Here is a 9,714-nt window from a genome sequence, read left to right on the forward strand (position 1 = left end):
TTTTTTTTGAGACGGAGTTTCGGTCTTGTTACCCAGGCTGGAGTGCAATGGCAGCGATCTTGGCTCACCGCAACCTCTGCCTCCTGGGTTCAGGCAATTCTCCTGCTTCAGCCTCCTGAGTAGCTGGGATCACAGGCACACGCCACCATGCCCAGCTGAATTTTTGTATTTTTAGTAGAGACAGGGCTTCACCATGTTGACCAGGATGGTCTCGATCTCTTGACCTCGTGATCCACCCACCTCGGCCTCCCAAAGTGCTGGGATTACAGGCGTGAGCCACCGCGCCCGGCCGATCTGCTATTTTTAAGAGGCAGTATTAAATATTTGGAAATATAAAGCCATATACATATGAAATTTTACTTTCATCACCATAGCCCTCAAATGTATCATTTATGAAAATTAGTGACACAATATGAAATAAAACAAAACCTGAATGCTATCATACCATTGTACCTTAAGAGATTTAGATTAGATTTAAAGGAGTTTTTATTTTTTATTTATTTAAATCTCAGTGTTGTTAAGTGTTAGATAGATGCGCTCTCTTTAAAGGTCATTACAAAAACGTCTATCTGGAAGACATAGCTGTGAGTGGCTGTGCTGGTGGCGTTCAAGATGACCAAGAATTTCCGAGTCAGTGACGGGGACTGGATTTGCCCTGACAGAAGATGTGGAAATGTAAACTTTGCTAGAAGAACCAGTTGAAATCGATGTGGTCAGGAGAAAACAACTGAGGCCAAGATGATGGAAGCTGGGGGCACTGAGATAGGAAAGACACTTGCAGAAAAGAGCCGAGGCCTGTTTAATGCTAATGACTGGCAGTGTAAAACTTGCAGCAATGTGAATTGGGCCAGAAGATCAGAGTGTAACATGTGTAATACTCTAAAGTATGCTAAATTAGAAAGAACAGGATATGGTCGTGGTTTTAATGAAAGAGAAAATGTTGAATATATAGAAAGAGAAGAATCTGATGGTGAATATGATGAATTTGGACATAAAAAGAAAAAATACGGAGGAAAAACAGCTGGTCCTGCATCTATATTAAAGGAAGTAGAAGATAAAGAATCAGAGCAAGAAGACGAGGCTGAGTATGAAGATCTTTCTAAATATAAATTAGATGAGGATGAGGATGAAGATGATGCTGATCTCTCAATATATAATCTTGATGCCAGTGAAGAAGGTACTAATAAAAAGAAATCTAATAGACGAAGTTGCTGAAAGTCTCGATCTTCACATTCACAATCTTCATCATGCTCATCCTCCCCCTCAGGTTCAAGGTCTAGGTCCAGGTCCAGTTCAAGAAGTTCTTCAGTTCGCAGTCAAGATCTCGTTCCAGTTCCAGAGAACGTTCGAGATCTCATGGGTTGAAATCAAGATCCAGCTCCAGGTCCCACAGGGGCTCTTCTTCCCCACGAAAAATACCTTATTCAAGTTCATCGTCTTCTCCTGAGAGGAACAGAAAGAGAATTTGTTCTAGATCTTCTTCATCTGGAGATTGCAAAAAAAGACAAACAAGATCACCGTCATCCGAAAGACGCCACAGGTCATCTTCTGGATCATCCCATTCTGGTTCCTGTTCAAGTTCAAAAAAGAAATAATGCATTAAAATTTACATCTTAAAAAAAATCCAGTACAGTGCATGAAGCATATTTTTAAAGAAGTTGGTGTCTTACTTGGTCAGAAGTGCTAAATCTGCTAGTAGAGGTGCATGCCTTTCATTGCTTTTTCAAAATAATACAGCTGTGTTTATTTGTGAAGTTCAAAGTAATTAGTATTTTAAGCCATAATGTCCCAAAATAGTTGCTTTGTTATTCATTATTTACAACCATTTGCTCCATTTAAAACCATTTCGGCCATAACAAAGTACTTTGCTTCCTAATTTAAACCCATTTTTCTCATTTTCAAATACATCCTGTCCATTGGCTAAGACAGGATTACCTAGGCTTGCCTGAACTTTGGGCGTGGAGGCAAGACTGGAAGCTAGTTGGAAACAACATACTTATGGAAAATAAGTCAACCTGTTTATGCTGTTAACGGTGTCAGTGATTCTCACCAAAAAAAGTTAAACTATGTTGTAAAGCAGCCAACTGTAAATGTCTTTATTTTAAAATTCCCTATACTCAGCGTGCCTTAGAATCATTGTCTCTCTTTTATCCAGCTTTACTTTTTTGCTCCACCACATTTAATGCAAAAGAATCTTGTAACGTCTAGAAGGACAGAAGTGGTATTAATTTTCCTTTATGACACATAATTTGGGGCAAAAAAGAAAGTTTAACAGTTTATTACTTCTCTGCTGATATGGTTGCTTGATAAAGATATCTCAGAATGTATACCATATTTTAAGAAGCTTTGTGTGATATTCTTTAAAATCTAGTTATAATATGGTAGAAAAGGGTAAATCATAGTTAATGAGCAAATTGAAGTAAACTCTTAAAGTGTATTTCTCTTTTGGTGTAAGGCCAATGGAGGCATTGTGAATTTAAGTGAACATTTGCCTCAAGATGTTAACTGTAAACACACTGCATGTAATTTCTTCTGCGTAAAAAATGAATGCTTATCTCTGCATGATGTAAGCAAAAATCATTATTTTTCCTATTCATTTGAAATAAGTCATGGCTTAAAATGTTTTCAGAGTTTATTTCTCAGAATCTGGTCACATGAGCTTCATTTTGTTTTCTGGTTTAAAAAATAAAAAGGCTTCTCTTAACAGTGTTTTGAGTGACAATGCAAAGTAAGTATATCAAGGGAAATCACTTGTGCTTGGGGGCTTTTTGTTATGGAGTATTGATTTCTTTTCCTTATTTTTTTTTCTCCCATAACATTGTCTGCTGTAATTTAAATAAAAATTCTGACATTTTAAGATATTTCATAGACAGACCAAACAAAAATATATGTTTTTATTTTAAAATGAATGTTTTTCTCTTCAGCTGCTCTAAAAATGAAAGCAAAATGTCTTATGTGGAAATATTTTGAGAATATTTTTGCAGTGAGCTTTCCCATGTTTTTATGTCTTAGTTTTCTTTGCTGCGTTTATGTAGGTCGCAGAAGAACTTTTACTCCCTTGTAATTGTGCCTCAGGCTTTTTGAAAGTCTACCTTCTAAATTGCTCAGATGATCTAGATTCTACATGTTATCATTGGTGCTTTCTGTATTTAAAACTTTGGCTGTCCTAAGCAAATGCATGGTTATAATTTAGCTAATAGTAGTTTACAGACAATTCTGATGATTATGATTTCATTTGGTTTAACTAAGCTGTACTAGTTCATTTCATAAGGAAATGGTACCATAGACAAATGTAAATAAAGTCTGTGAGTCAAGCATCAAGTCGTGTTTGTTAGAAATAAACTAGAGATTTTTAAGCTCTGAAAACAAACAAGCAAACAAAAAACCAATCAAACCAACCAACAAGACTTCTATCTTAGGTGATTTGAGCGACCTGTTGCCTGAGGGGAGTGAGTGGGGCTGGGTGACTTCTCAGTGTTGTGCCTGGCCATTTGATTTATGATTTTGTTCTGATGTGCAAGAATAGTTTGTTATGTTGATGTGCAAATGATCTGGCTTGAAGAAATCACATAAAAGCAATCTCTCTGTTTTAATATTTTTCTCACTTTTTAAAAAAGGTTCTATTTTCAAAGAGATAATGGACAATTATTAGTGTTTGCAGAATATTTCTCAAAATGAAAAGAAATAAGAAAAGCAAATTGTATACTTACTGCTGAAACTTTCTGTGGCTGAATTGGCATATTATTTCAGCTTTTCCTCTTACTGCGGAGCGATATTTCTTCAGCAGCATTAGAAGGTACCAGAAGAGTAATTTTGATGCTAGCACTGGAAAAACATATATGTTCTTTTGGGAACAGAACTCAAGGTGATTAGTGCTCCAGGGATGTAGGAAACCCATGTAATGATTTGCCTTTGCATGAGAAAGCACCTCCTTCTTCAAGCCCTGGAAAATCCTACAGAGATATGACTCACCTGGCCCACTTGGAGGGCTGTGGATACGATGGCATCATACTGGGAAGCAAGGATAATTGTGAGGGCCAGTGAGGCTTTAGAAGACACACTGCTTAGGTAAAAAGAGAAACATTAAAAAGAAATATAATAGAAGTACAATCAAAGTATCTCTTGATAAATTGAAGAGTAAAATCATAATGGTCTAATGGCTCAAGACTCACACTGAAAATTGGGGGCTATAAATTCTGATCTTGGCCCTATGGTTAGCTCACAATGTGTGCATCTGCACAGGCAAATCACTTCCTCTTTGAGGTTCAGTCGCTGCAGCTAAGCAAGTTCAGAAGGTGACAGCATACCTAATAAGTATACAGTATTTTGCTGTCTTGTTACAGAGTCTCTCTTAATTGAGAAAGCAGGAGAAACATTATTACTTCCTTATAGCTTCTTTGTTCATTGCCAACACCTTCCCCAAAGCTGTTCACATTTGAAATCATAGAAACTAGAATTAGGGGTACCTTATATAAAAGTTATTTGGCTGAAGTCTATTCACCCAGCTGAATGGGGGAAGAAATTAGTCACCTTCAGCCATTTCTATTTCACAGTATGGCTAAATGTCAAAATAGACACCCTCTGGACTCTCCAAGAGACAGGTTCTCATAGTGCAGCTACACACTGGGGTCCAATTCAACTCCTGGCATGATGATATTTTATACCTCTTTTTCTCAATTTCTAAAAATGCAGCTTCCTGCTGGTACCATAAAACAACCTGGGAACTCATGTGGATTTGGGATATGCACACCTATACCCTGGCTTCAGTGTTCTCACATAGCCAGGAATACTTGGCAACAGAAAACTCAGAGGCAGTGAAAGTGGAATGGAGATGGTGAATCTTCACTTGAGTTTTATTTATAGCTTGGGGCCAGTTGGCATTTTTTTTCTTTCCTGGTCATTTCTCAGATTTTTCCCAGCTTTTCTTTTTGAGTCCTGATTCATTTTTTATTTTCTTATTTTAACTCTGAAGCTTATTTATTTATACTAAAATACATTGTTTAAGACCTCACAAATTTTTTTGAATGGATCTTCAAAGCTGGAAATAGAACACTAAGAGTTTCTGGTGCAATGACACAACTCTCATAGCACCCAGATTCTTCTTTGGAAGAAATATAGTACACTGCCTGAATATAATAAGTGTTTATTTTCTGTATCAACAATCTTTATAAATGTACCTCTTTTAATTCTTCAAACAAACCAACTGGAGATAATTACTGGAGATAAACTACAATCATAATCTAAGGTTAATCTATCATCCTGTTTTTAATCCTAATCCTCTACACATCCTTCAGAGCTTTACAGCACCAATTTCATTTTCACACCATCTTTAAGCTTTTTCTTGAATGTTAAAATACTTGCACTGAGTGTCTTTTCTGTGTTAGGCACTGGATTAGGTGCTGAGAAAACTATGGTGAAGGAGACACACATCTGCCCTTAAGGAGCTTACAGTCTTGTGTAGAAGAATAAGAAGCAAACCAGCATTGCAAGACAGAGGGATGAATACTTTTGAGACTTCGTGACCTTAGCACAAATAAAAGAACTCTGATTCTTCCCACTATGTGAAAAAAATGCTTAGGACTACCTATCCTAAGTAACTCCCATTCAAGTCTACTGGTGTTCAGTTTTTTCTGCCAAATGATTCCATAGGACACACACTCTCTCTTCTAGCTTACCGGTTACAATGAACTGAATGCTTATGTTACTCCAAAATTTATATGTTGAAATTCTAAATCTCAAACTGATGATATGGTATTAGGAGGTGGAGTCTTTGGGAGATGGTTAGGTTGTAAAGGTGGTGTTCTCATATTGGGATTAGGGCCCTTATAAAAGGTCCCAGAGAGCTAGCTGATCCCTTCTACCATGTGAGGACAGAGCTAGAGGGTACCATTTATGAACTAGAAAGCCATCCCTCACCAGACAGCAAATGTGCCAGCACCTTGAACATGGACTTCCCAGCCTCCAGAGCTGTGAGGGATACATTTCTGTTGTTGATAAGCTACCCAGTTTTTGGTATTTTGTCATAGGAGTCCAAATGTACTAAGAAACTGATCAATTTATTACTTCTACCATCCAGGCTTCTGCTCTTACCCTCCCACTGCTGCTAATACTTATCATTAAAGGCCATCTTCTAAAGATCAAATCCAGAGTCTTTTTCTCCATCATATTTCTTCTTGATTTAATGAAGCACTCATCGTTGCTGACCAGCCCATGTCATTGGCTGAATCCTTGTGCAGCAACCTAATGTGTTTTACACTCATCTTTGTCCCTGTTCTTCCCAAGACGTTAATGATCCTCTCCAGCCTCAGCTCTGCTCCTGAGTGCCAACTTTCCTTTTACAGTGAGCATTTCCCCATATTCTGCCAAACTGTACGCTCTGGGTATAAATTCAAACCCATTATCTTTTGTTGTTAAAGTAAACTTCAAAACGCATATCTTTGATATATTAGAGTTTCTCTTAAAAAACCTTTAATATCTCGTTGTTGTCTACTAAATTATGTACACAGCCTCCAGCATAACATTCAAGGTCTTACATGATTATTTCCTCAAGCCATGTTTTCAGTCTTTTCTTTTTTATGACTTTCAACACACATCCTATTCCAAAGACCAAGTTACGAGATTGCTGCATTTTAAATACGCCCATATTATTCTGCTTCCATTCTTTTGCTCATGTTTGTTTCTTGGACTGCAGTTCTATTTACTCCCACATCCTTCTGTCAGAATGCAGCTACTCTTTCAAGGCCCTCTTGGCAGTCACCTGTTCCATGAAATTTCCCTATCCTACCCAAAGAGTTACCATCTTTCCTTTTTAGAATGCTATAGCATGTTTTCTTTCCCCATTGTATTCCTCTGTCATATACATAAATGTAATACAGCTTCTAATATACTACATAATGTCTTTATTAATTTATTTTTGATTGATACATAATATGTAAGTGTTTTGGGGGTATGTGTGATAATTTAATATATTCCTCTAATTTGTAAAGGTCAAATCAGTATATTTGGGATATCTAGAACCTTAAATATTGATGTTTCTTTGTGCTAGAAGTAATTAAGTTATTCTCTTATAAGTATTTTGAAATATACAATAGATTATTATTATTATTTTTAATTTATTTTATTGCATTTTAGGTTGTGGGGTACATGTGAAGAACATGCAAGATTGTTGCATAGGTACACACGTGGCAGTGTGATTTGCTGCCTTCCTCCCTATCACCTATATCTGGCATTTCTCCGCATGCTATCTCTCCCCAACTTCCCACCCCCCAATGACCCTCCCCATTTCCCCCCAACAGACCTAAGTGTGTAGTGCTCCCCTCCCTGTGTCCATGTGTTCTTATTGTTCAACACCCACCTGTGAGTGAGAACATGCGGTGTTTGATCTTCTGCTCTTGTGTCAGTTTGCCGAGAATGATGCTTTCCAGGTTCATCCATGTCCCTACAAAGGACAAAACTCATTGTTTTTGATGGCTGCATAATATTCCATGGTGTATATGTGCCACATTTTCCTTGTCCAGTCTATCATAGATGGGCATTGGGGTTGGTTCCAGGTCTTTGCTATTGTAAACAGTACTGCAATGAACAGTCGTGTGCACGTGTCCTTATAGTAGAACGATTTGTAATCCTTTGGATATATATACCCAGTAATGGGATTGTTGGGTCAAATGGAATTTCTATTTCTAGGTCCTTGAGGAATCGCCACACTGTCTTCCACAATGGTTGAACTAATTTACACTCCCACCAACAGTATAAAAGTGTTCCTATTTCTCCACATCCACTCCAGCATCTGTTGTCTCTAGATTTTTTAATGATCGCCATTCTAACTGGAATGAGATGGTATCTCAATGTAGTTTTGATTTGCATTTCTCTGTTGACCAGTGATGATGAGCATTTTTTCGTATGTTTGTTGGCATCATGTATGTCTTCCTTTGTAAAGTATCTGTCCATATCCTTTGCCCACTTTTGAATGGGCTTGTTTGTTTTTCTCTTGTAAATCTGTTTTAGTTTTTTGTAAATTCTGAATAGTAGCCCTTTGTCAGTAGGGTAAACTGCAAACATTTTTTCCCATTCTGTTGGTTGCTGATTCACTCTAATGACTGTTTCTTTTGCCATGCAGAAGCTGCGGAGTTTGATTAGGTCCCATTTGTCTATTTTGGCTTTTGTTGCCAATGCTTTTGGTGTTTTGGTCACGAAGTCCTTGCCTACGCCTATGTCCTGAATGGTTTTGTGTAGATTTTCTTCTAGGCTTTTTATGGTGTTGGGTCTTATGTTTAAGTCTTTAATCCATCTGGAGTTAATTTTAGTGTAAGGTGTCAGGAAGGGGTCCAGTTTCTGCTTTCTGCACATGGCTAGCCAGTTTCCCAACACCATGTATTAAATGGGGAATCTTTTCCTCATTGCTTGTTTTTGTCAGGTTTGTCAAAGATCAGATGTTTGTAGATATGTTATGTTGCCTCTGAGGCCTCTGTTCTGTTCCATTGGTCTATATCTCTGTTTTGGTACCAGTACCATGCTGTTTTGGTTACTGTAGACTTGTAGTATAGTTTGAGGTCTGGTAGTGTGATGCCTCCCGCTTTGTTCTTTTTGCTTAGAATTGACTTGGCTATGCAGGCTCTCTTTTGGTTTCCTATGCAGTTTAAGGTGTTTTTTTCCAGTTCTGTGAAGAAGGTCATTTGTAGCTCGATGGGGATAGCATTGAATCTGTAAATTACTTTGGACAGTATGGCCATTTTCACGATATTGATTCTTCCTAACCAGGAACATGGAATATTTCTCCATCTGTTTGTGCCCTCTCTTATTTCGTTGAGCAGTGGCTTGTAGTTCTCCTTGAAGAGGTCCTTTACGTTCCTTGTTAGCTGTATTGCTAGGTATTTTATTTTCTTTGTGGCAATTGTGAATGGAAGTTCGTTCTTGATTTGGCTCTCTTTAAGTCTGTTATTGGTGTATAGGAATGCATGTGATTTTTGCACATTGATTTTGTATCCTGTGACTTTGCTGAAGTTGCTTATCAGTTTCAGGAGATTCTGGGATGAGACGATGAGGTCTTCTAGATATAAAATCATGTCATCTGCAAATAGAAACAATTTGACTTCCTCCTTTCCTATTTGAATACCTGTTATTTCTTTATCTTGCCTGATTGCTCTGGCTAGAACTTCTAGTACTATATTGAATAGGAGTGGTGAGAGAGGGCATTCTTGTCTAGTGCCAGATTTCAAAGGGAATGGTTCCAGTTTTGGCCCATTCAGTATGATATTGGCTGTTGGTTTGTCGTAAATAGCTTTTATTATTTTGAGATACGTTCCATCAATACCTAGCTTATTCAGGGTTTTTAGCATAAAGGGCTGTTGAATTTCTCAAAGGCCTTCTCTGCATCAATTGAGGTAGTCATGTAGTTTTTGTCTTTGGTTCTGTTTATGTGGCGATTTACGTTTATACACTTGCGTATGCTGAACCAGCCTTGCATCCCCGGGATGAAGCCTACTTGATCATGGTGGTTAAGCTTTTTGATGTGCTGTTGCAATCAGCTTGTCAGTATTTTATTGAAGATTTTTGCATCTATGTTCATCATGGATATTGGCCTGAAGTTTTCTTTTCTTGTTGAGTCTCTGCCAGGGTTTGGAATCAGGATGATGTTGGTGTCATAAAATGATTTGGGAAGGATTCCCTCTCTTTGGATTGTTTGGAATAGTTTCAGAAGGAATGGTACCAGCTCCT

General features: G+C 37.7%; 1 pseudogene; it reads left to right on the forward strand.

Annotated features, from left to right (window-relative positions):
* Positions 1-577: 577 nt before the first annotated feature.
* LOC108307377 lies at positions 578-1,675 on the forward strand (annotated as a pseudogene).
* Positions 1,676-9,714: the final 8,039 nt, after the last annotated feature.

The sequence above is a fragment of the Cebus imitator genome, unplaced genomic scaffold, assembly GCF_001604975.1.
Source record: "Cebus imitator isolate Cc_AM_T3 unplaced genomic scaffold, Cebus_imitator-1.0 Scaffold78, whole genome shotgun sequence".
Taxonomy (NCBI): Eukaryota; Metazoa; Chordata; class Mammalia; order Primates; family Cebidae; genus Cebus; species Cebus imitator.